The sequence below is a fragment of the Vidua chalybeata genome, chromosome 16, assembly GCF_026979565.1.
Source record: "Vidua chalybeata isolate OUT-0048 chromosome 16, bVidCha1 merged haplotype, whole genome shotgun sequence".
In the NCBI taxonomy this organism is placed as follows: domain Eukaryota; kingdom Metazoa; phylum Chordata; class Aves; order Passeriformes; family Viduidae; genus Vidua; species Vidua chalybeata.
This window is the reverse complement of record NC_071545.1, coordinates 10,202,642-10,228,698: the sequence shown is the minus strand read 5'-3', so window position 1 is coordinate 10,228,698 and position 26,057 is coordinate 10,202,642. Positions and strand designations below refer to the sequence as shown.

The window sequence follows — 26,057 nt, the reverse complement described above, 5'->3', positions numbered from 1 at the left end:
TCTGCCCTGCAGCCCTGGAATCCAGCCTTATTCTCCAGCTTTTTGAAACTCATCTCTCCATTTTGGCATACCTGCTGATCACAGCCTTCATAAATCTAAGCAGAACTGAGCGTTACCTTCACCTTACAGCTTCTGTAGAAACCTGAGTCATGCATTAGTCACTTGCGGTCTCAGCCACTGCTACTACTTTCAAAATTGTGTTAAACTCCTGCTCTTCACAGAGTGAAGCACAGAATTAGCTCACTTACCTGTTTATCTGCTCCACTTTGACAAAAATGTGTTTTGCTGGGCAGGGGAAGGTCACCATTCCAGTCACTTACCACCCAGCCTCTTCTCTGATTGCAAAGCCGTGGGGGGATTGCTCCCTCAGCCTCATCATGGAGCACTTCTGGCTGATGGGATACGACCTCTGAACACTCTGTGTCTTTGTGAACTCACCATCAAAGCAGTCTCAGTCCGGGGAGCTAAAGATCTGACACACTGCAGTGGGAACAGCAGTTCTTGCTCGCTGTGAACTGAAGAGTTTGAACTCCCCTGCCTCTCAGTCCTGCTAAAGGGAAACCTGATTCTTATTTATAATCAGGAGGAAATGAAGACCACAAAATGAGATGATGACAGAGTCATTAAGGATTTATTTTAAACTACAGAACAAAGCAGAAACAATATCTTGTCTTGATGGAGATTAAAGACTTGTGTGGATTCTCCCATTCTTGTCTGATCTCACCATTATGTAGCGATGGTTCTCATAACTTTTAATTTTAATTCTGCAACACACGTCTGCTGCCAGTTCTACCAACCAAGGTCTGCACAAAGATCAGCTTGTAATGAAAATGAAAGCCAGTTTAACCCCGTTATTTTCTTCATGTCAGTGGTATCGTGGAGATCACTTATAAACTTGCATGTTAAGTAAAGCAGTTAATTGTGCTGCTGTACCTGGTTTAGACATAAAAGGCAGAATTAATAACAGGTTTAAAGAAAAGGCTTAGAATAGGAGTCCTGTATGCAGAAAAAGGGTTAGTGTGATTTAATGTCAGCTTGTAAATAGAAAGCATGGCTAATATTTGGTTAAAAGATAAGATTAGAGTGTTTGCTATTGATTTGAATGACAGACCTATGATAGATAGAAAATAAACATTTTGATGGAAAGAAGTGACAGAAACACCAAGGCTGACCCTTTATGTAAAGTAAGGTTCTCCTGAGCAAATATGGCTATCAGACTGGAAATATCCCTTTCTGTGCTTGTCCCAAAGGGATGCTCACACAGTTCCCAGAGACCAAACAGGCACTTCAGGATGCATTTAATCTGTGACAGAGGAGAAGTACTTGGCTCCAGCATGGGTACCTACACCCAAACACTCAGCTGGGGATGTGTGATGGCCCCACAGGCCTGGACATGGAGCCAGGGTTTGATTGAAACCAGAGCATCCAGGTCAATAGAAGTACTGGAGGAATTTATGGGAACAATAGAGCACATAGCAGTTTTGCAGAGAGCTGGAGGGGTCTCCTGTTCATTTCTGGGGAGAAAACAACAGCAAAACACCCCGAAAAAACAGGCAAACAAGCAACAAAAACAAAGCAAAAAGCACCTGAATACCTTTCCTCAATAGTTGCTTAGAGCAAGAAGGAATGTGGGTTGGCAGGCAAAGATTAGAGACTTTCAACTTGCAATTCATTTCTCAGCAATTATGCTCTTTCCCATACCCAGGACAGACTGGAAGATGACTGTATTGTTCCTATAAACCAAGGAAACAGAAAGGTAAGTTAATGCTTTCTACGTGTCTGTTGCCATTTCATTTGAAACCCTATTGAACAAGAATGAAAGGTATCCATAGGTACAAAATAAATATTTTAATTTTTTGTTTGTTTGTTTTCGTTTTAATGGTCCAAGCCATTGTTTAAACAGCAGAGCAATTATAGATTGACTTAGCTGATTTCTTTCTGAGTACACCAGGGCCCTGATCCTTCCTACAATGGATGCTACCGAAATCAGCATTAGACACAAGTTACTGTGAAACCAAAGTGTATTTGTGCAGCAATAAAAAAGAAAGAATTGGGACAATAATGAGCAACCAAATAGTAACACAGTTAAGGGTGCTGCTTTGCAGGAGACAAGTGACTGTTCTGAACTCTGAAGTGCCAATGTAATGAATCACAAGAGCACACTGAAATGAGAGCAAACATATAAATTCTTCTTATTTCAATATGTACAAATAGCAAAGCAATTTGAGGCTGTTAACCTCCACAGCTTGAGGACAATATGTTCATCATTATTGTATAGCACTTCCCTCTTCAGAAATTCTCTGTTGATTGGTTTTGGTGTTCTACTGAAGCATAATGTATACCTGAAAGAATGCTCAGTATCAAACAATGCTGAGTAGCTCATAAAAAAAGTGGACAATTTCAAAAAGAAATAACTAGAAAAAGAAGCAAACTGTTACAATTCATTATTGCTGACAACAGAGATTATGAAAACACACTAAAAATATTTTGATTTTTGCTTTTGAATGGATTTCATGGTTCCTCCTTTTCTAAAGAGCTTAAAATTTTTGAGTTTTTCTCCTTCATCTGCACTCCAGTTTCACCTCTACATCCCCTACCTCACAGCTCCACCTGTAGTGCACCTATTCCCAGCTTCTCTGCTCTGTTCTGAGTCATCAGCAAGTCTTCTGTCAAAGACAGCCAACTGCCAGCAACTCAATCTGACTAGGAACTCCATGGAAGAGCAGGTGCAGTTGGCCAGAGTGGGTTTGGTGAGGCTGGCTGGGCACACACCACTCCAGGTGACCACAGTGACCACTGCTCTGTCCTCTCCCCTGGGCAAGCCAAGTCACCTTTACTCAGGGCTGGAAAAACACCTTGGCCAAAGCAAATCTTTTCTACACATCCCTGAAGGATGAGAGGCTGCAGTATCTTCCTGCTGCCACCCCTGTGGGGTGGGTCAGCCATGAAGGGAGGCAAAGCAAGGTGCTTCAGTGCCATCCTTGTAGGAGCTGGGCACCATAAATGACTCATGCATCAGAAAATCCCCTTCTCCCTGCACCCCTGAGTGCACACAAATTGCAGCCACACTTTGTCTCTCTGGACTGTGATTCTGAGTCTCACTTGTGCAGAACTCACCCTTCAGCAGTCCCCACAAGAGGCACTTTCCACAAGCCAAGGTAAAAGCTCAGGCCCGGGACAGAGCTACACAAATGGCAAGAACATTCCTCCTAGAAAGTGCTTTTTTTGGTTTACTGAAAGTTTGGGGAAACAAATATATTGTAATCTGACTATGGGAGTGTAAATAGTAAAAAATACCTTTCATTTTACACCTGTTAATAGCCAATGGAGGGGCAGGAAACACAGAAAATGCCCAGAATTCTTCGCCAGGCAACCGATCTTTTAGGAGATAGCACAACACACAAGAAGCCACTTGTTTAGTTGGAGGAGGAGAAAATACCATAAAGCTTAAGAAGCATTTTGCTCAGGAAATCACATCTTTCCCCATTTTCCAGCTGACACGTTGCATTGCAAGTCTGTCACAGCACATTACCTCGGTGATGTGATGTAATGCAACATTGCTGATGCAACCCAATCTGATGTGTCTAATGTGATACATCAGGTACAATATTTGGGAAGATTCTTCTGAAAACAACATCCACAGAAGAGTATCTTCCCCCATCTTTGCCAATTAAAAGAGCCTTTCCAGAGAGTTGTATCAGTTGCAGGTAATTGCTTTTTCACAGGTAATTGGCAAATACAATTAGTTGTGGGAAAGATTTGCTTTTCAGCAACTCACAAACACACCAAAAAAAAAGGGAAAATAGATGATCATAGATGACATGTACCTTGTTCCAGTGGAGCAGGACCTGAGTAGGTGTTATTTACAGGCCTAGATTGTGTCACCGTTAGGCTGATATTTTTTTCTCCCCCATTGACAAGTGAGAATTGAGGATTTGGAGTTCTGTGCTTACAGATTTTTATTTAGGGCCCCACACTGGAGTTTTATTCTGAGGGAAAATAACAGTAAAGTCAGCCATTTGTCCAGAGATGCATAAAAATTCACCAAAAAATAGCAAATATCTATCAACCTTATAAACTGTTCAGTTTATAAACAAACTGGCAGATAAGTTTGTTAATATCTGCAGAAGATAAATATCACCAAAAGTGAGATCAAACAAGAATACATCTCTCAGCAGACATTGAGGGACACTGTAGTGAGTTCAGAGTGATTTATTCCAATGTAAGCACTGGGCACTGCAGGCAAACTCAAGACCACCTGAAATCCTCTCCACTTGTTTCCAAAGCCAGCTGCAGCTATGGAAAACCGCTGGATGTTCACAATCCATGACCCAGACTTCAAGCAGCCCACCAGGGTGAGGATGTTGGTGAGCAGAGGAGCTGCAGCTGCAGGGGAAGGTGCTGCTGATCCCACACTGAGCACGTGGCACCAGAAGGAACTCGTGGCAAGCCCACACCTCTGCTGGGTCACTCCACCACAGGGCAGATGAGAGCTAAAATACACTCAGGCTTTCAAAACTGGTTTAGAGGAGGCCTTCAAAGGAAGCTCTAGATGTTTTCTTTCCATTTAGCACTGTGATAGATGAGTAATGCTGACTCTCACAATTAAAAGGTGAATATCATATATATGTGTTAAGAGAATTTTTATAGATTTATAGTTATCTTTTACCTCCCTTGCATTGTTGTCAGAGGGTGGCCTGGGTTTGGGACATTTGGGAGGGTTGGCTCATTACTATGGCAACAGCTGACCTTCAATGAATATTTAAGAAGTGATCTCCACCACTGGACAGTGAAGAAGCAGTCGATGGACAGAACTTTGGGAGAGGCAAAAGGGCTAAAAGGTGAAACCTCCATTGTGTGGGTGAGCACATGGTGGGAAAAATCCTCTGCTCCCAGCACAGTAATGTTTTCTCTATTCAGTCTTCTGTTGTATTTTTGATAAGGTTTTAATAAACCTTTTGCATTTTTGGAATTCTCACAGCACCTTCCCCTGCCCTGCCCTGCCACACAGTGCTGCAGGTGCCTTGGGAGTGTGACCTGGGAGAGCAGCAGGGGGTGGCACAGTGACACAACACCAGGCCATTTCACTCTCTGCTCGGGCTGGCTTTTCAAGTGTAAAATGTAATTCAAATCTCTATAAAAAGCTATTTGCTCCCTAGTCTCAGGATTCTTACACCCAGTTTCAACCGTAAAATCCAATTGGGGAGGAAAAAAAAAAAAAAAAAAAAAAAAAAAAAAAAAAAAAAAAAAGAGCCTTTGCTCAAAGTCTGAAAATCCTGCAAGAGCCTTCCAGTCTCAGGATCAGGTGCATCTTAAGAGGGATCTGACCAGTTGTGTGTCTCTTCTCTAAAGGTGTGGCAGAGTGCCTCGGCTCCAAAAATCCATATTTTTAAAGCCCACCACACGTCCCTTGAAATTCCAGGTATTTATTGGATATTTCTACATCCATGGAGTTCTTTTAACAAAGGGATCAAAGACAAGCTTTCAGAATTTTGAAAATATGACCCAAAATGCACATGGCAAGTGTACAAATGTCTCTCTGAAATGTTGTGTCCATGCAGCCCCTCAGGGCTTCTTCTCAGCCCTGGCCACTGATGGTGGTGTCACAAGCCCCTATTTACAGCTGCCAGCCCAAAAGATTATTATTATTCCTATTATTCCATAGGAGCAAAAATATTTCTCACCCTTCCCAATCCACCAGTGCTTTTCTTGCTGATTCAGATCAGCTGATTGCATGTATCCTGAAAAATTTATTTCATTATTTGGACTTTCTTTTTCACTGTTTCATTTTCTCTCCTTGCCCATGTGAAGTTTTTTTCTCTTTTATGGAGGCTTGTATTTAAAGTTCTCTTAAACCACTGAAGGATTAACATTGAGCAGAGAGACTTTAAAGGCTTTAAAATTTGGTCCCCCTTCAGGATAAAAAGTTGGCTCTATATCTAAATTTTCCAAATTGCTTTGTGAAACATGAAAATTTAGCAAAATAATTTAGAACACAGATTGCAATTTCTGACACCAGTTTCTAGTGAGCTATTAGAGGAACAGCCTTTCTCATGTTCTATTTTCTATATTAGGAACTGTAAGTGGAGTAAAAACCCAATAATTTCTGAGTATTCTAATCCAGAAGTAGGTAAACATTCCATTTTCACAATTTCTAACCCCTCAACTAATATATTTTATGAAAAAACATGCAATAACAATTTGTATTTCCTCCTCTGACTTACTGCATTGCCCAAAGTCCCACAAGTATAGGATTAGCTGAAAAAAATCATCTTTTATTAAACACAAAATAAGTTTTTGACTCTTATGATCATGATGTAAAGCTTGAAAATATGATCTCTATATATTCTGAGCTTTGGAAATTAGACTTGTTATCTATTTTATCATTTGCTGCATTTCATCCTTTCTTTTCTAAAAGATGTTAGGTATTTTTGGAGGTTTGAAAGCATTCTGAAGGGCGAAGAGTGATTTATGTGTTACACCTGTGAATTTTTCCATGCACCCAACACGCTGCTATGCATCACCTGTCAGCTCATGTACCAACCATTTTATCAATGCTCCAGGCAGGACTTAAAAGAGCTTTTCCCAACCAAAACTTCCCTTTGGATTTTTCAGATTTTCTCCCCTGGCATCTGATATTATCAAGTGTGACAGTGTGCTGCTCGTGAAAAAAAAATAAAAATCCACCCCACTTTAAAATCTTTCAGCTGTCCCTTATATCAATCATTTTTTTTTGCTTTTGTTAAATTCAGGCCACATGTCTGTGTCAGTGAAATCAGGCACTGCATGTGAAGAGCACAGTGTGGCTGCATTTATTTCTCTAAAGAACAAAGTTCACCTGATATTCTACTTTCTGTTGGGAGGAACGATGGCATGGCCATCTGCCTTCTAATTAAGAAGATTATTGTATCTCAGAGACCAGGAAACCTCATCTGTGTCTATTCACTCTCACATCTGTGGCTGGGGAAGCAGGAAAGAAAATCTCTTTGCTACTCAGGGACTTGGTTTAGCAGGAGTTCAGTGACATGGGACTCAGTTATCTGCTTCAATATCAGGTAACAGCACCACCTTCTGCCAACAAGTTACCATCTCTTTAGCAAATTATTTGGGCCATTTTCTCTCTGTAATTTCAGCAGCTTTCTCAAACGCTTCTCATGTAGACAGCAAACTTTAGACCAAAATCCTTAAGGCTATTTTAGAACACATCAAGCTGTCCAGACGAGACATAAATGAAATTATTGAAATTTACTTACAAAAATACAATGAAATTAGAAATTCTAAAGCTAAAAATGGTGTGGTTCAGCAAAACATTTAAATACACACTTAAATAAATAAATCCTCAAACATTTTTTGCTGAAGCAGTGCTTGAAGTACCATTGCAAGATTACCACTTCCATGGCATTTTCAACAAGATTTGGGCGGCCAGGCAAGCCCACAGCACCTGGCTTAGTCTGAAAATAACATTTGGTTCCTATTTTAGCTTTCATCCTGTGCCAAAGGGGAAATGGACAGAAGCAACAGGAGAGAAAAATGGAGCTCCTAATAAGAGAGGCAGGAAAGGAATAAGTCTCTCCTGCCCAGGTGGGAGTTCACCTTTTCCCCCTGCAGCCCTGGAGGAGTGTAGGAGAAGGTCCCAGGCTGCAGGTGAGACCCTGTGAGCCCAGATCCTGTTCCTGTGGCACACACCAGGTGTGTTTGCTCAAAGAGCTGCTGCCAGCAGCCCCCAGGTCCACACACAGCAGGAGGGAGCTGCTGACAAGGGCATGGGGAGATAGGACAAGAGGGAATGGCTTTAAACTGAAGGAGGGAAGATTTAGATTAGGTGTTAGGAGGAAATTCCTTCTGGGAGGGTGATAGGGCCCTGGCTGAGGCAAAGAAAGGGTGGATGGGCAGTGGGTAATGCTGAAGAAAGGCTGCAGGGTGACTTGTCTCAAACCCAGCAGTTGTTCCCCCAAGCCCTCCTGTCCAGGGAGCAAAACCAGTGGCTATACATCTTCCTGACTCTTCATTTTTCTCTGATTTCCCTTTCCATGACTGGAATGGCAAACACACCTGACCATGCTGGTGATGGAGAATTCAACTTTGGGGAACAAATACTGCTGGGAATCCTTGGACAAACTCTGCTTTCTGGCATTGCAGCAGTCCATAAAGCTACAACCACCCAGTGCAAAACATGTCTTCTCAACCACTTTCATTGAAATCATCAACCCTTTCCAGTGCTGTCAGTGGAAACACAGGAAAGAATTAGCAGCAGGCAGACTCCTGCACCTGCCAGCCAAGCAGATGAGTGTACTGAGAGATTGGAAGCACTGCATTAGGCAAAGTAACATCTGCCACATGCTGCTCTCGTACCCACTCTCCCAAGGGAAAAGTCAGAGTAGAGAGGGTTTGGTTATGGAGTTTGATCATCTAGGCTTGTTTATCACATGAGCTGGAAAGATTTTTTTCTATGAATTCTTGCATCATATTTGTAACTGCTCAGTGCACAGGCAGATATCATTTGGAAATGCAAGCAGGGCCTGTCAGCAGGGAGAGGCTGGCTCTGGGAAATACAGCACATTTCCAGGCAAACTGCTGGAACTGCTCCTCCAAGCCAGCTCTTGGCTTCTAATAATGCTGAGGGGACTTTTAATTGGATTCTGGTGTTTTCCCTCACATTCAGCAGCAGCAATGCCTGAACACTTTGCTGCACGAAGCTGGGTGACAGAACTGGGTAATGAACTTAGAGTGCAAAATGGGGGCATCAGCTCCTGGGAAGGAATTGAACAGCTCCTGACTGAGCCTTCAGAGAAAACTCACTTCCCTTTTGCTGCATGTTTTGCATGTTGTTTTTCATGTTCCCTCCTGAGCCCCGTGCCTCTGTGAGTTACAATCCAGGATGCTGAGGGGGTTCCACATCTGGGGTAAAGCTCTTGGCACTTCCACGCAGGGAGGACATGTGGAGCTGAGTAGATGTACACCAGTCCCCAGAGGAGGTGCTCCTACATGTCCTGCAAGATATCCCCATGTCATTTTCAGGGAAAATACTCCAAACTGTGTGCAGAAAGTCAGAATGGGGTCTTTTAATAGCAGAAAACCTGCCAGGGAGGAAGCAAGCTCTTATCTTAGCTTTAGATGCATAAAAACTATTTAATATGTCTTAATGTCTCCATCTATGTTCTCTTTGCACTTTGCAGTCAATGGTTGCCCTGCCTTCAGCTTAAGTTAAACATTTAATTTTTAGACTGCTAAGCTTCAGAGGGGTGAATCTTACACAATGTACAAATATTGAGCTGTACTGTGATTTAAGTGTAGGAAACATCCTATTTCCTGACAAGATGGTCCCTCAGTGTGGGGAGCACACCTAGCTGCCACTGGAGCCAAGGGATCCGGGAGAGATCCTGTCACCAGCCCCAGAGATAAAGAATAAAGCACTGATGAGCCAATCAATAAAGCAGTAATTAGGGCTGCTTGGCAGGTTGGGGGTGGTTTTGGTACTTTACTTGTGGTGGGTTTTTTTTTCCTATGGATTTGAAAAAAGTTTGCTTATCTAAGTTTTAGAACCATTTGAATGAATCCCAGTTCTGTTCAAATCAATGAAAGTCTTGGTGAGACAGCTGTAATTTTATGTTCATGTGTTTTAGTAAATTAGAGGGTTTAGCCTTAAGGATTCACTTTAGTGTAATCTACTAAAAAGATAAGTAGAGCCAGATGTAGTGTCTTATAAACTGCTGGACAGTTGCAACTGGAATGACAGCCTTGAAAGCAACTTTATAGCACAGGCAGCAGATTTTCTGGCTCAAAAAAGTAGTATTTTACATAAATCGTTGTAAATATTTTATATTTACAATTCAAGAAGGAAGGGCACAAGGAGGTTAAAAAAAAAGCCTGAGTAATTGGTAATGGTTTTATCTTGTTCTGTTGGTGTATATCCATGGAGAAATACAAGCTGTATTACAAACCATTTAACTAAATTAAATTCTAGTTAGCATCTGGGATCCCATCAATAAGAGTCTATATTTCTGAGGAGCCACAGACTGGTGGCGGTAATAGACACATAAAGATTTTAATAGGTGAGTAAATTTGTTTTGCATTTCTCCTGCTACCAGAGCACACTTTAGCAGAGTAATTAGTGGTTAGATATCTGACTATAATTAAGAAAATTCTCTAATCATTAAAGATTCTCAAGAAAGAACATTCATCCCATCAGTAATGTTTACATATTCTGAGGCACATTCACTCAGCATCAGAAATAGTTGTCACCTGGTTCCTTGCTCCACATAAATCTTTAATAAGATATTTTCATCACAATTAGAAAGTGATTTTCAGGGTCACCATCAATTTGTGATCATTTCATTTGTCTTTAGACACTCAAATTGAAAAAAATAAAAGGAATAAAAATCAATGCAGTTCAGCTACAAATGCCCAAGAGCTGGGCTATGTCATAGTGACTTTATCTGCTAGTCCCAGCTCCTTATTTATACATCTCCTGACTCTCCTGAGTCCTCATGAGGGCATAGAATAAGTGACTACAATAAATCCTGAGAGATTAGCAATTACCCCAGTCTAACCAGGCTTTTTATGTCCATTTTTCTCTGTTGGGGTAACCACAAGTGTGACTGTTGTTCTAAACACCATTCCCCAGCTGCACACACTCTCCCACTCAGGCTCAGCAAGGTGGACCTGAGCCTTGCAGGAGTCTGCTCATCCTCCATGGATCAGGTGCAGCTGCATCCAAAGCTGGAGCTTGTCAGCACGCCCAAAACTGAGCCCAGATCTCCCAACATCAAACCTATTTATGTAAACCTATTTACATAAGGATTTTATGCTGTATTTATGTGAACCTATTTAATTTTGCCTGCAGTTTGCCACTTCTGAACAGTTTGGGGACCAAATTTTCATTGAAGTCAGTGGAAGTTAAACATGAACATGGGCTGGTGACATTGCAATTGTATTTTGGAATCTACCAAGCAAAATAAATCTGGCAATGGGTGACATTTCAATTCCAAAGGCTGTGCCTGCAGCTTTCTCATTGCTAGTAGGTCTGAATCTTCCCAAATGCTAACTTGCCAAGTCCAACAAGAAATCTGTAAAAATATTAGGCCTATTTCTTTCTGGTTATAAATAATCACCGGCAATAAACATTTTTCAGTGTGGAAGGAAGGATTGCAAAGTCACTGTAAAGATACAAAGCAAAGCTGATTCCTCCCCCACAGAGCATCCAGCACCAGAGAGCAGGTGATGGGGACAGACTGGAGAGAAGAGGAAAATAAAAAACCAAATTACAGCACTGAATCCAGGAGATGTGGAGGCTACAAGAGATTAATTTTGTCAATAAGGCATGGAGCTGTAATTTGGAACACCCTGGAAAGAAGAGATTTCAACTGAAAAAAACCACACCTTTGCTGCTCATAGCCAGATGGTGAAAGCTACAGGATTTCACATTTTTGGCTGTCAGGGAACAGAGCTAATGGTATGGGATTTGTTTCATACCAACAATGAAGAACTCAAAGGCAAACTCAAACAGCAGAGACTAAACACAGAGCCTGAGCTCAACAGCAGCTCTGGATCTAGAGGAACATACATTCTTCCCACACAGACTGACATCTGGCAAACACCTGAATGGAAAAACTACCAGCAGTTCTACATTTGCTGAAATGCTTCTCTCGTCCTCTTTTTTATTTCTGTATTTTTATTTTTTCCCCTGAATCGGCAATAAGATTACATCCTTATTGTCCTCTCATTGATTTCTTCCTCAGAGGCAAATGACAGCATTTCTGAGAAATAAATAAAAAACCAAATAAAATAAAGCTGAGAGGCAATCTGCATGCAAATCAGCATTAGTCATTGACATTTGAGACTTGAAAATAAGCCATCCCAGTCCCAGCTGTCCCCACAAAAGCTGATCTCCTTTGTAAGACAGAGAACACTGCAAGCAAACGGAACCAAGGATGAATATAGATAAGATGTAAACTCTCTTCACTTGAAGTTTTCCCTAAAAAGTCTTTTGTTTATGAGCACTTAGGAATACTTTTACCTACTGCTGCTGTTGATGGGAGTTTTATCTTTGGTACTTTCCTTCCAAGGAGGCAGTTCCCTACAATTCCTCCTCAGTTGCTTGCTCACACTTGCAGCACATGAGGCAACTGCCTAAACTGGGGGCAACGTTCATTATTCCACTCTGCACTATACACAGCTGTAGTAAAAGCTGTTAAGTTACACCAGGTTTTCTCACTGTTTTTCCAAAGAACTTTTTCACTATCAGTATTCTAGCAACATTCAGGCAAAAATCCTTTTACTAAAAATTAAGGGATTTCAGTGCACAACGCAAACATTACTGGAAATTGCACACAGTTCTGAAATAGCACTAGAAATATTTCATTTGGCCAAGTCAAATTACTTAGTTCTACCTCTTGCCAGTATTTTTACTGAAAACTGAGCTCCAGGTATGGTTCTGTGCTGCTCTGACCTCTCTTGCCTGCTGCTGCAGGGAAAGGCAGGGGTAGTAGATGGCTGTCCAGGGAGGGATGTGTTTTGCCACCTTCCATAGGAATTACCCAAAACAGGGCAGGATTTCTATTGCTGCCAAAACACTAAAATCATCAACCAGTTACTGTCCCAAAAGACAGCAGGAGATGCTGCACTGTATGAGAAAAAGCACCTTTCCCAACATTCCCTTAACTATCACACATCAGGGAACTTCATGGAGCTGCTGGCCCCAAAAGCAGTTTGCCCAAGCGGGCCAGCAATTAAATGCAGTGAAAAGTGCACAGTGCAGCTTTTAATTCCTTTCTAAAGGGGGATATTTCCCTTCTCCAGGAGATATGGCCCTGATTCCACTGCAAGTGTTTGTGGAGTGAGATATTTACTGCAAGTGCTATCCTGGTTTCATGTGGAACCTTTCCCTTTTGGTGCCTCCTTTCTGGCAGTGAAACTGAAGCACTTGTGTGTCTTTCCATGCAGAAAAAGGTCAGAAATGAAGGCATGAGGGCCTCACTGACATGGGGAAGAGACAGATCCCAAGGGAGTCTTTCTACATCCAGAGTCAATTTTTTACTTATATTTTTAGGGTGGCTTTGGTTTTGTGGAGTTTTTTTTTTGTTTGTTTGTTTTTGGTTTTTTTTTTAATTAAGAATGCAAAAAAAAAAAAAAAGTAAATCCCTACTCTTGAACACTTTCATTTTAATTACTGATAAAATACCTCCAAATTCCCGAAGCTCTAATTATGTGCATAAGTTTCAGCATAATGCAAGCTTGGTGTTGCTTAACAGAGCAATGAGGTTATGGAAGAATGAAAATATTGATTTTCTTTGACAGAGACAAGGAGGGCTCAGTTTTTGGGTCCTTGCAGTGGTGTTATCAGCTTAACTAAGTCTAATTAACTTCATTCATTGTGAAGTTTAAATAGAAATACAAGAAAAGTCTTTTCAACAACCAAGAGCACAACCAAAGGCTCAGAAAGCCTTGGCTGTATTAATTTCCCCTACCCTTTCTCCTTTGATGGTTTGGGCAACCAGAGATCAAAGGCTTTTGACCCCCTAAAGGTAATACATTCTGAAAGGCTGGAAAAATCCACCCTTACAAAAAGTATGTGAAATGTCATGTGCCTGGTCCTGAGGAACCTGTGGAAGATGGAGCCCCAGCCCTGGCTTGGATGAGCTTGTGATCTTCTACAAGGCGACTGTTCAGGACACAAATGAACGTCACACTCTCAGTATTTTCATCACCATCAGCTGGAAACTAATTCTGCCCTTTGCTCTCTTGGCCCAGCTGGTGTATAGGTTCCACTGATGGAATTTACTAGTTTTTGTTAAAAAGACAATTTCTCCACTTCTTTTCCAATATCCTCCTGTCACTGTATACCCTAAAATGCTTTTCCCAGCAAAACCTCCATATCAAAAAGTCAGTTACTGCAGCACATGGAGCATTAATACTTCAACATGCCAAATAAATCATAGAACAGGACAGAGTATCCTGAAAAAAATGTGCCATTCTTCCTGTTTTTTTCTGCAGTTGTAGCTATTCTGTCATATCAAATCAGTTCACCAACCCCAGCACACGCAAAGAGAAACACAACAAAGAAACTCTTTTCTCAAGTGGTGAGAAAAATAGAAATTAAACTGTGCAGTGGGCAAGGAAGATCACCACAGTTAGAGTGAGCAGTGACCTTGCTCTCCCAGCACAGGTGAGCAGCAGGGAGCACCACCCTCCTTCCTTGCCCTCATTGCCATGATCCTTCAAAGGAAAAGCAGCTTTCTTCCCAAATCAGAGGCAGGACGAGCCTGGGGCCTCCTCCTTCCCTGTCCTGCAGTGTAACTCCTGACCAAAACCATCAAGAACCCACCCCTTCATGTTAGCCCAGGCTGAGAGCAGTTTTTGTACCTCGTGTCTTGTTCTTTTCTGAAGAACCACATCATCTGTACATGGTCCCTGCCCTCCCTAAAGCAATCGATATTGCTTGTCAACGAATTTTCACATTTTAAACTTTGAAAGCGCAGTTCTGCCAACATTTCCATGATGCTTCACTCCTTTTTCAGTTTTATTCATGAGCAGTTCCCACCAGTCACCATTTTTTAAAAGAGGATTTTACAACACAGCATTGTTAATTTTAGCACCTATGTGTTATGCTGCTATGTCTGATATAACCAGTGCTGCCAGGAAAATGGAGAAAAATCTGACAAAAAAAAGTATCTTTAAGACAAACTAAGCAAATTTCTTCTAGGTTTTCTGGCTACCAACACTCTCTTGCTCCAGTGTAAAACTATCGAAGCAAATAGTATTTTACTTTACCAATCACACAGACCACCAGCAAAGATTTTGCCTTCTGTCACAAAATACCCACTATGGTGGAAATTGTTTCACCTGTATCCCAGCTCAGAAAATGCCCAAAGCCTGTAATCCTTTATATTGTTTTGCACTACTCAGAGAGATGTTCATCACCAATCATAAATCCGTGATGTCGTAGGGAACCCTGAGGGAATCTTTCAACAAAATCTCAGTGGTGTTAGCAACTGATAAATTGCCATATGTTAGAATAATTCCCTCTCCATTTCCTCCTGGGGCATTTCTAAAGCAGCCATACCTGGCTTATGGGGCTGTGTAATTGCCTGATAATTATTAGATTAGTGCTCCTCCAATCTGTAGGTGTTACTCTGGCCTCTCTTGTAATATCTTCAATATTAACTGGCCAATCCCGCTGTCATTCTGCAGTGAAAACGTTGTGATGTCAAGGGGTTAAAATGAAATGAAATATCCAGGGTCTGGGAGAGAAATAAACTGGGGCTGGTCCTTGAGCACCTGGCAGGGAGGTCATTACACGGGATCACAGTAAGGGTGGATGTCCCCGGCAACACAGAGTCTGGCAAATGCACTTTACCAGCCCCAAGCACCAAAATACTGCCACAGAGACTTGGGTTTGGTCTGATTCTCTCTGCCTTGCTTTGCTGTTGGTTTTTTGACTGTTTTTAACCCACAAATACAGCAGCACTGCCTGATTTGATGGGAAGGAATAAAAAATTCAGGCTCTAAATGAACCTCCCTTCCGTTTGTGGCTGTGTGTATTACTTGTATGCAGCTTGATTTTTTTATTTCTTTTTTCAAACCCAAGACAAAAGCCTCTCATTTCAGCACCTTGTTCACTTGCCTTTTCAACCATCTGGGTGTTGCATTTTGCAGGGTCCCAATTTAGCTGTCCTTTATTCTCACTAAACTAAGGAACTAACAAGGGAATGACATCAGCACCGATTTCTGGTGCTAAAAAGAAAAGCAGTAAGAACAAATCATAACTTGCACTGAATAATTTCCAAATGCTTCTGGCTCTCTCCACTCAGTCATATGCATGAAACCCTGCTCCTCTCTTCTGAACTATGGGACTTTGTACATGAAAAATCAAAAGAAAATAGTTCTTCAGCTGTCAAATGCAGACTTCAGTGATAGCCAGCTCTAAGCTGTCTGAATCAAACAGAAGCTTCCTGGCTTAGTTTGGATTGCTTATATCCACAAGTTTAACTTTCCCTAATGCTGCTGACATAAGTATAACTCTGTCTTTTGAGGCATTACGTGGATGCCTCCAAGTCCAGCCGATGAGCTGTATCACTTCAAAGGAGAACCTTGGCATGAGAAAATTAACAAAGATGTTTTGAGGGGGGAACAATTTACTTTTGTTGTTTACTCTTTGTCCCAAGTGAGTTCCCAGTACAAAACAAACACCTTCCACCTGCCTAAGGAAGCTGATTTTTGTCTGGCTGAGGCAGCAGCTGAGGCAGCAGCACAATTGCTTCCTTTGCACTAATGAGCAAAAAAAATGAAGAAAAAAAGAAACTGGCTTCTGAATGGAAGGTGAGTCAAAAAAAAGGACATGCAGAAGGGTGAACACAGCTCCCACAACAGCTATCCCATGCCAAGCCCCAGAAGGAGCAAAACAGCTGCAAGCAAAGCCAAGCCAGGTTTTGATGGAGCGTCTGTTGGAGATTTTTTTTTTTTTTAAATTCATTTCAGAACCTGTCATCTGGGTTATGAAGCTGAAACTGAAGAGAACCTTTTGGGTTTTTTCTAACAGTAACAGCTGCTCTTGCTAGCAAACACCTGCACTACCTAGAGATTTCTGGTTACCTCTGTGGCTGCTGCTACCAGAAGTAAGAATAAATAGTTTGATAGAGTTCCAGGAGAAATTAATTAATTTCACTTTGAAAAATAAGGACCAGCGCTTTGGCTTAGAAATATTTGAGCCTTTGCCTATTTTCTTTTGGCTACTTTTTGCCTGCCTTTGGCTGATCAGGCCAGTCCCACTGCACTCTGAGGATCATTTCCACACTCAGAGCACAAATCCCTTGCCACAGCTTCTGACATTTGCTCCTACATCCCTTTCTGGATCTCCAACTGAGATCCACACATTTGCATCCAACATTCTGCTGATCTCATCACCCTTCAGGTGCCAGTTCCTTCCTGCTCTTGCAGTGCTCCTGGAGTAGGTGCTCACCTGCTAAGAGCCAGAGCTGTAGCAGATGGACAGAGTAGCTGGGGACAGATGCCCTGTTCATATGGAACCACCCCCTCTGTCCCTGTGCCACTGGCTGGGGGGACACCTGTGCTTTGCTGGCAGCTCAGAGGGTTGAACCACAGGGAGGTTGAACCACAGGCAGGGGTGGGGGGTGGAAAAGGCCCTGTGCTGACTGATGATGTGATACCTGAACTATCCAGAGTCCTCACAGCTGGGGAATGTCCTTTAAGAGGGGAACAAAGGATTTTGCATTGCTTTGTTTGAATTCCAAAAAATGTTAATGCCATGAGTAAATGAGAAAACCTTGACCTCTGTACTCCAAAGTTCATTTCTGATGGAAAACTGAAATGGGAACTGCCACAGAACAGTTGGTGGTGTTTAACAGTGTAGAGGAGAGAAGTTAGATTACTTTAAATGGGTCAGGACCCTGTCCAAATGCTGCCAGAACCACCTCAGCCTCAGGATACATCTGCCCAAGAAGTCTTTGCTTCTACATTGTTTAGTTGTACATACAATAATGTAGGTGCCAGCTGTGCCATTGCTGCTGCTTTTGATCTGTAGTGTTTCTTACTGTACTAACAGCACAATACACATTGATTCTGCACTGTTTCAACTGGACTCCTTCAGTAGAATCTGATTCTGGTCAGTCAGAAGTGAAAGAATTCCTGCCCATCTTCAAAGGCCACCAGGCATCAGCACTGGAGGGGAAGAGTTCATACTCTGTGTGTGAATTCTTCCCCTGCAGAACACTTTGTTTTGCACATCAGATGAGTACAAGGATACAGAGCCTCTGAAATACTCAGACTCCAAAATCAACAAAGTAATTACCTAGGCTGAATGTACCCTTTTTTGCTAAAGCATCTGTTTAATTATTATTGTACAGCTCATCCTGGTAGGTGGATGTTGGGTATCAGGTACATTCCACTGAGCCTGTTCTGAGTTCTTCCAAAATGCAGTTTGAAAGATGATGGCAGAAAATCCACTGATCAATTCCCAGTTCGGAATACTTTCCATGGATTGATGGTGTGTTATTCCAGTCTTCTCATTTTGGTTTGCATCATTTCTGTAAGAGGCTTTGATTCAGACAATACCCATTACTGCTGCCTGCTGATATAGACCCAGAAAGTGAAGCAGATTATACTGCATAAGCCTGAACATGAATAGCATTGGTTAGTTAGAGCAGCTGTTGGCAACAGTTCAAATACAGGGGGGGGAAATGCTGCTAATATCCACTGGACATAAATTACCAGTTTAAAACTAGCACCAGTTCACAGATTTAAATGGATTTTTAATGGACTCCAGCCTCACTATTAAAGCAATAAGAGGATATGATTCCTCTATCCCCAATGGCATCGTAAGGGCTTCATTGACATGTGCCCTAGTGATTTATGGTTGACTGCCTTAATCAGAGCTCCAAGCACTGTGGGAAAATGCCCAGGCAGCAGAAGACAGATCATGCAAAAGCACTTGCTAATTTGGTTTCCTGAGCAGTATTCACATGTATCAGCCTGCCCGTGCTCAGGCTGACCCTGCTCCAAAAGTCATTGGCCCAAATTATTTCTAGGTGTATCAGTCACCCACCAGTTTCAACACCAAAATTTCAGTCATCTTGTAAGCTGCCTTTTCTTTGGGTTTTTGTTTGCTCTGCAGCCTATACACATGAATATGGTATTGTAACCTTTAGCACCTTTACAGTGAAGACTTGATTTGCCAGATCAGAAAGGCAAAGGAGCCAGACCACAGACACCCTGGTCTCAGTGGTCATTCAGAGTGTGCAGAGGGGGCTGGACACAAGGGACAGCACTAACACTGCTGCCATTGCACACAAAGCCCAACAGCCTCATTCTCTCTCAGCCATGTATTTCTCTTACCTGCTCTGTGCAGCAGGTTTTCTACATGGCATTGACTGCCATGGGCTTGAGAAGAAGAGAAAACATTGTCAGCAGTTATAAGAGGTTGGGTTACTGGGAGACAGCAGGTCTCAGTGGGAGGAAGCTGTGGATGAAATCCCCCCCATCCCTGTAAACCACACGGAGAGCAGAAAAGAGGAGTCATTGCTGTGGGCAGTTCCTGTGTTTTATCCACTCACTCATCCTGTGACTCTATTAAATGGTTAAATGGAAATACTGCAAATGTAGCTTTCCAGGACTTTATCCTTGCTTTTGATGTTACAGCTGTTATAGCACAATCGTTTTGAAGCGCTGTGATTTCTTCCAACAATCAAAATGATTCCCACAGTGAATCCTTTTTCCCCTCCAGAGGCACTGTGTCTTATCATAGCCTTGTCCCTCATTGGTAAGTCAAACTGTATCTGAGATGTCAACTCCTGTCACACTTATCTAGGATTTCATGCATGTAGCAATACAGGATTTTAGCTCACAAGCTTTGTGACTGCCCCTATTTTTTAGGTTGTGACTATGGTAACTCTTCCATAAGTTGCTTCCTAATAACCATAAAATGAAGCAGATAGTACAGCAGATATCTCTCATTAATACCCTTTAATTGATTTAATAATCACACTGCAAATTAGTCTGGAACAATCAGGAGTGCTACCATTTTCACTTAGGTGCAAATTTCTTAAGCAAAGGAAGTTAAGCCAAAATGAAGCACAGAGTTATTTCAGAAAGTTTAGTATCACAAAGACAGAAGTGATGAGGGTGAAACAGCTCCAGTTTCATCAGAAATCTCTTGACTTGCTGTGTCAGAGCAGACTATTTTTTTTTCACACAAAAGCTGCTGGGACTAGGGATTCACACTTTCTGATAAAAAGTAAGATTTTGTGTTTCTTTTTTTTTTTTTTTTTTTTTTAATTCTAAGTAGGCCAGACTCTGAGGTTGTACCAATTACCACTGTGATCTCAAACTAAACAGAAACTCGAATTAGTCTGGTGAAAACTTGACCAAAAGAATTTTGTTCTGTATTTTTCTAACAGACCATGGAAATTAAAGCACAGCTCTATAAACTTTCTCCAAATGGGCAAAATTCTAGATTTGTATAAAAAAAAGAATCAGTATGTAATTGACACCAGACTAATCAAGAACAGTAAAACCAGTTCATGAACCACTGTTGCTACTCCCCAGAGTCTCTGCACATTTTAGAGGTGCTCCAGCTCTGAGCTAGCTGCTGCCAGAAGCCAGAGCAGTGCTCTGACATCCTGGCTCCCCATGGGATGCTCAGCTGCACACTCTGGTTTAATTCAGAGAATACCTACAAAAGCACAAGCCTTGACACAGCAACACATTCACCTTAAAGGCCTGAAAACCTTTTCAGGCTTTAATGGTGTGTTGTTTATTGTCTGCGCTGCTTAGAAGATTTCCTTTTAAAGTCTTTTTTTAGCTAAAAAGTTGTACACGGGCACATGCCAGAGACTTGGTTTTACAAACACTCTCAGGCTCCTTTAACTGCTCAAGTAGCTGAGGGATTTCCTTGTAGCCAATGTCTGGCATCCTTATCTTCCCCCAGGGATGTAATTTTAAAATTAGTTTGCTTTCTTTTATCTCAGACATAAAGTATACAACAAACAATATCCTGACTAAGATTTAAGTGCTTTGGATGTTTTACTGGAGTGGTGAAAGCTCGCTCTTCCCGATGGAGGGGCCTGGAGAGAGCTGACTGCTCACTCACTGTCAACTTCCCTCCTCAGAGAAAAATTCAAATTAAAATACTGTGATCTTTCAGAGACTTCCAAGGTCCCTGTCATTAGCAATTAGCAGGACTGCTGAGAAATACCCAGAGCTTAGTTACAGGGAGATGCATCCTCTTCTAAGAATGGGAGCTCTGTGGATGTCACCCCTGAACGTGCACAGGGTCGAGAGGCACGGCACAGACTGGTGAGCATCCACCCCCCCAAACCCAAAGGCCTCCTGCAATCCACTCTGCAGCACCTCTGAGCCTGGAGCATGGATGTGTCATCCTGGATTTCTCTCTGATGGGAAAATAGATGAGAAACATGAGAAAAAAACACCCACTTTGTTTTAGCTAATGGTAGTATGATTTATAAGCACACTAGGAGCTCAGATTGAAAGTCTGATTGACAAGGAGCTGATCATCCTGCCTTCATCACTACAAGGGAGCAATGAGTTAATACTGCAGGCATATCTGAGGTGGCAGCAGGTGGGCGGGGTGCTGGGATTGACACTAATGCTATTCTGACAGGCTGTGACTTTCTAAGTGCTTAACTGCAGGGTTGGGCTCAGCCACGAGCTCAGATCCAGCAGTGATGGCATTGCTAGAGATCACAGCCAGAGAAATATGGAGCTGGTTGGCTAAAAGTCTTCTCCTTTCCATAGGAACTTAAGTCAATGCACCCGTCATCTCCTGGCAGGGTCACGTGTCACAGAAAGGGATGAGGAATGAGAATTTTGAAGCTTGCCAAATAAATGGTCTCTGCTTGGAATCATCTGATACACAAGAGATTGAAATCCTCTTAAAGGTTCTGCAGTACCCAAACAAAGGATTGAAAAAGTGGTCTGAGTTGTCCACCAAGTTTATCCTTTCTCAGAGATATCCAGATTTCCTTTTTTTGTTGTCATTGTTCCCAGGTTAATTGTAATTTAATTCAGCCAAAAACCCATAGAGCACTTCTAACTCTCTATCTAACTAGTGCTTCCTCTAACTGGGAGAGGTCTAGGGAAAATAACCTGACACTTTGAGCTGAAAATTCTTCTTTTGACTTCAATGATGAGCAATTCATTCTGGCACTAAATTTAAACTCACAATGCATCAGCAACGACCTACAAAAAGACAGAGCCAAGTGGCCAAGCAGTAGCTCAACCCTGGAGAAGCCTTACTCACATCCAATTTCTAAACATTCTTTTTTTTTTTTTTACAATGTGAATCACTGCAGAGCACAACAGCTGGCCCCAACTGGCCCCACGAAGTTTTGCACAAATATCACAGAACACAACAGCCCACATTCTCCTTTTCTAAACACTGCAATGCCTAAAACCTGCCTCAGGATAACTGAGAGCCTCAAACACTAAAGTCTGCTCTTTATTACAGCTTCTCAGCAATGTCCACTCCCTCAGCTGTGCCTCCAGGAGCTGTGGAGCTCAGACAGACAGACAGATGGACACAGAGCTGACAAGATCTGCTCATACCACTCACCAGGGCCCTGATGCTTTCAAAAGCTCTCAACACTGCTTGTGCAACACTTATCCTGCAAAAGGAGGAATTCAGGAGTCCTTTCCTCCCTTTTCACAGGCTTGAACAACCTCAGAGAGGCCAAAGCAGAGCAAGGTGCACACCCCTGCACGTGATGTTAAACCCTTTGTAGGGACCAGGCAAATGGGAAAAGGCATCTGGTCCTGAGAGTGGGATGAGATGCAATCTGCTGAGGCACAGGAGCACTTCTGAAGTAGTAAAGCCACTAAACAGAGCATGGATCAATTTGCTATCTTTATTTTGAGTACAAAACAGGAGTAGTAAATTGGCACCACGAGTGTCACAGCATGGATTCACTTGTCATACGCCAAGGCCTGAGGCAAAAGCTGGAGGATAGCCCAAAAACAGACTCACAGAAACACAGTAGGGCCATAGCATTAAATAAGTAGATTTTAGAGAAACATAATAGGGCTGTTTTTCAGAAAAACAACACCGATGAGTATGAAGCCTGTTTGCCACCCTGTAGCAGGAGCTTTCTGGAATACAGTGGCTCAATGTGCTGAGCACAGCTTTCCTGGCTGACCCAGACATTGCACAAACTCCAGCTGCAAATGACCCAATATTTCATACCACTTTTAACTCAAATATATTCATGGGGACAAGAAGTAAATTAATAGTCAGAAATATTTTTCCACTGTGTAAGTGAAACTGTACTTGTGAGGAATCTCATTTTACTGACTCTCAGGCATAAGATTAGCTCCTCAGGCTGCTGCTTTGCATCTGATCCCACAAGGTTTCATGAATTTGTAAGCCAGAAGTTATACAAGCCCCAAAGAAAGGAGGTCCCAGGGTCTGGGACAGTCCCTTGAGCACCTTGAAGAAAATCAGTTCATTTTTCAGAGATTCAGTTCACCAAGAGTAAAATGAAGACACTATTCTTTTGCCTATTCTTACTATAGATGTTTTGTGTTACTCAAAAAAATATAGCCCCCAAGTATTCCAGCAGAGTATATAACTATCTAGGAGTGCAGCAGAGACAGTAATTAAAATAAGAAAATGAGTCATGAATTTCAACAGCCAATTTAAATGCAAACTCTTCAAATGTGGTGCACAGAAGCATCCTACAAGGGTCTGGGAGGTTGGCAAAGCGGATTAGTGAATGCAGGCAACTGCACTGCCATGACCAGAGCATCTCATCTGCTGTAGAGATGCAAAGCCATCTGGAGTGTCAAGCTGGAGAGAGTAAAGGTCCCCCAGGCCTCTGCCAAGTCTCTATAAAGTGCTATGAAAATGATAAAACAATATGAATCATTTTAGAGCAAAACTATATTAAGAAATGGGTAAGCATCCACTCATATTTAAACTGAGGGGATGAGATTAATGTGGTTAATGATTTAGTACAGGTCAGGTTAGACTGAGAAGTGGGTCTGATTTTGTACCTTTTAAGTGCAGCCTCTGAAGGGCAGGAAAGTACAAACTCAGGCTATTTCCTAACTCTGTCCTCAGCTGTTTAATGATACAAAACATTCCAGCCAAGTCAGTAACATCCAGAGAATAAAGGGTGAGATTTTCTAAAGCATTTACAAATATTAGCATTCAGCAATATTTGGACTTTCTGTAAAAATCAGGCTGTCTCTCACTTGGGATATTAACTGACATAGTTATTCCAGAATAAATCCATGGAGAAATAAAACTTCTTTTCTGGGGGCTAGATGCCTTTGCTCATGAGGACACTGAAAGATAAGAGGTGATGCTCTGGATCAGCATGGCCACAGCATTGGGGTAACTTGGAAAGGCTTGTTTCCTGATCTAGGTTGAAGAGATGAGGCTTAAATTCCTCAGGCACGTAAAGCCATTTCTTACAAACGTCCTAGGATCCATCACCAGGTCTCTGAGATCATGATCAGAGCCCTAACTGCTTCAGCAGCCATTGCAGACTGAACTTTTTACTGAAATGTTCAGCCATAAATTGCTGCATTCCATGGCATGCAAACCTCAGCAAAGGACACATGGCAGGCAGACACATGGAGCTGTTGGTAGGTCCCACAGTCAGACAAGCATCTGTCTTCTCCTGCTCCAGGTGCAACTGCTACACAACCACTCTCTGCTTCTGGTAAGATTTTGCAGCAGCAAGATTTTTATCATGTGAAAGTCTCAGGTTCTCATTCTCAGATGAAGGCACGACAGAAAGGCTGTACCCACAAAACAAAAAAAAATTATCACAGCTGCCAGAGAGGCAAGGGTTTCACACCAGGAAAGCCTCCAGTACATGGAGGAATGGACAAAATCAGACTGTGGGCCCCAGCTGAGACTGCTTCCCAAGGAAAAAGTGTCATGGGGAGGGGAGGGGATCAGGAGTGAGGCGCAGTCTATATTAAAAATAAGTAATTTGCAATCATCTGCAGGTCTGCAGCACTGCAAGGAAGTCTCAGAATTCTGCAGCACAGGAAAGACTGGTTGCAAGAGGAAAAAACCTCAAGGGAGATCCCCCTTATGCAGGACTTCACCAAAATTCTGCCAGCCGGTGCCAGGCAGCATCTGCTCCACACACCCAAAGCACATTTGTGTGGTACAGCACAAATCTGCTCCACCATCCACAAACTGCCAAGGGACTGTGCCAGCAAAGGCAGGAAGGCAGCTGGACCCAGCAGGAGCCTCGGGCTGGGGCACAGACCTGCAGTTTTGGGGCCCCAGAGCCCAGCCCTGGGATGCGTGGCACCAGGGCAGCGGGCAGCACGAGAGGGTTAGAAACAAAGCACTCTCTCTGTTTTCTTCATGCCATGGACCCCAGAGATTTGATTTCTCCTCCTGGTAACCTTAATATGATGGATGTCACAGGGGAACCCCTGACTGCAGGATTTAGCACAGAGAATTAAGGAGTTTGCTCTTGGTGCACATCTCAAGTACGTTTGGTGAAAAGGAACGTGGCAGGAGCTGGGTTTGTCACTGCCCCACACATCCCTCGTGCTGCTGAGCCACGCAGCAGCCTAAGGCTCTGTCTGACACAGAAACCTTCTCTCTGCTCACTGTTTGTGCTGATCAGTCAATGACAGCAAGTTCAAAACAAAAGATTTTTAGTCCTTGAAAACCAGCACTATATATTTACCAGAGGCAATAATGGCAATAGCAGTAATTCATTTTCTGGGACTTTTTTTATTTTTTTCACTTTGGCTTGAGATCTGTCAGTATGTTGGGGGATGGTTTTCAGCTTTTTAAGCTCCTAAGAACGTTTTTATGTTCTTACTTCATTGATAAAATGTTCATTTGGAGTTTTTAGAAGTGCTCCTACAACAGAAATTGAAACAGGCTTTTGAAACAATCAAAGCAATATTTTATAACAAAAAGAAATGTCATCAAAATTGATTTTCCAAATATTGGGGAAAATGGGTTTGTAATTGAAAAAGCCTTTTTGACAAAATTATTCTGAGCAGTTCCAAACCTCTCTTTTTTTTTCCCTCCAGTGCTCTCTCTTACATGGGATAGAAAAGTTTATAAACAATCACAAAGCATAAACAAGTATTCAGAGGACCAGCTCTTTCACAATTGTATTTTTTGAAAGTACTTTTCCAGCTTTCGTGCTGGACTTTTAACATGTATAAATCCATGGCCCTTCCCAGCTGAGAACACACCCTGGCTCAGTAGAAAAACAGAAAAACACACTACAGAGACTTTTCTGCCCAGGGAATTCAGCTCCTGGAGGAAACGGATAAGCACCCTACCAACATTAATCAGGAGATCTTTCCTTGTGCACATGGGTCTCTCAGATGATATTTCAGAATAATTATGACATAAAACACCAAAATATGTTCCTAAAATAGAAATGTTTCGACAGTTCTTCAAACTCAGGTTTAATCTGGCCACAACACAGAAGTCATGGCTTTCTCTTCTGTCAGAGCCTCAGTTTCAGCCTCCCACAAATCACTGTGACTTAGAGTGGTGAGGAAGGAAAAGAGTTTTCTCCCTTTATACAACACAT

General features: G+C 42.2%; 1 long non-coding RNA gene across 4 annotated transcripts in view; it reads right to left on the bottom strand.

The window, feature by feature from the left end:
• Nucleotides 1–604: 604 nt before the first annotated feature.
• The window catches only part of LOC128796373 (uncharacterized), a 194,047-nt gene continuing 168,594 nt past the window's right edge, over nucleotides 605–26,057 (bottom strand). For 2 of the 4 annotated variants that reach the window (XR_008433783.1, XR_008433784.1), the window contains 3 exons: nucleotides 3,828–3,989; nucleotides 1,595–1,733; nucleotides 605–933 (listed from right to left, as the gene is read on the bottom strand). This is a non-coding gene — a long non-coding RNA (uncharacterized LOC128796373). Of the gene's footprint in view, nucleotides 934–1,586; nucleotides 1,734–3,827; nucleotides 3,990–26,057 lie in introns of all 4 variants that reach the window. The other 2 variants (XR_008433786.1, XR_008433785.1) reach the window with 2 other exon arrangements.